This window comes from Octopus sinensis, linkage group LG6, assembly GCF_006345805.1.
Source record: "Octopus sinensis linkage group LG6, ASM634580v1, whole genome shotgun sequence".
Taxonomy (NCBI): Eukaryota; Metazoa; Mollusca; class Cephalopoda; order Octopoda; family Octopodidae; genus Octopus; species Octopus sinensis.
The window spans coordinates 34,975,912-34,976,152 of record NC_043002.1 but is presented as its reverse complement, the minus strand read 5'-3'; positions in this window follow the sequence as shown (position 1 = coordinate 34,976,152).

Here is a 241-nt window from a genome sequence, read left to right as displayed (position 1 = left end):
AAGAAAGCAGTGAATGTATACAAAAACAAGGACGGAAAAAAATGTACATTACACAAATACAATAAAAATAATAACAGGATATAACAACTGGTGTTTTTCAACTAAGGACGAATTAAATTAAGCTGGCTTGTGTGGAAATGAAGCCTTATGGCAGGGATACAAGATTTCATAGACAGAAGGAGGAATATCTATGTTGCACGGGCAACGGCCAAACCAAGAGAGCAGGTCAGGCTGGCCGAAT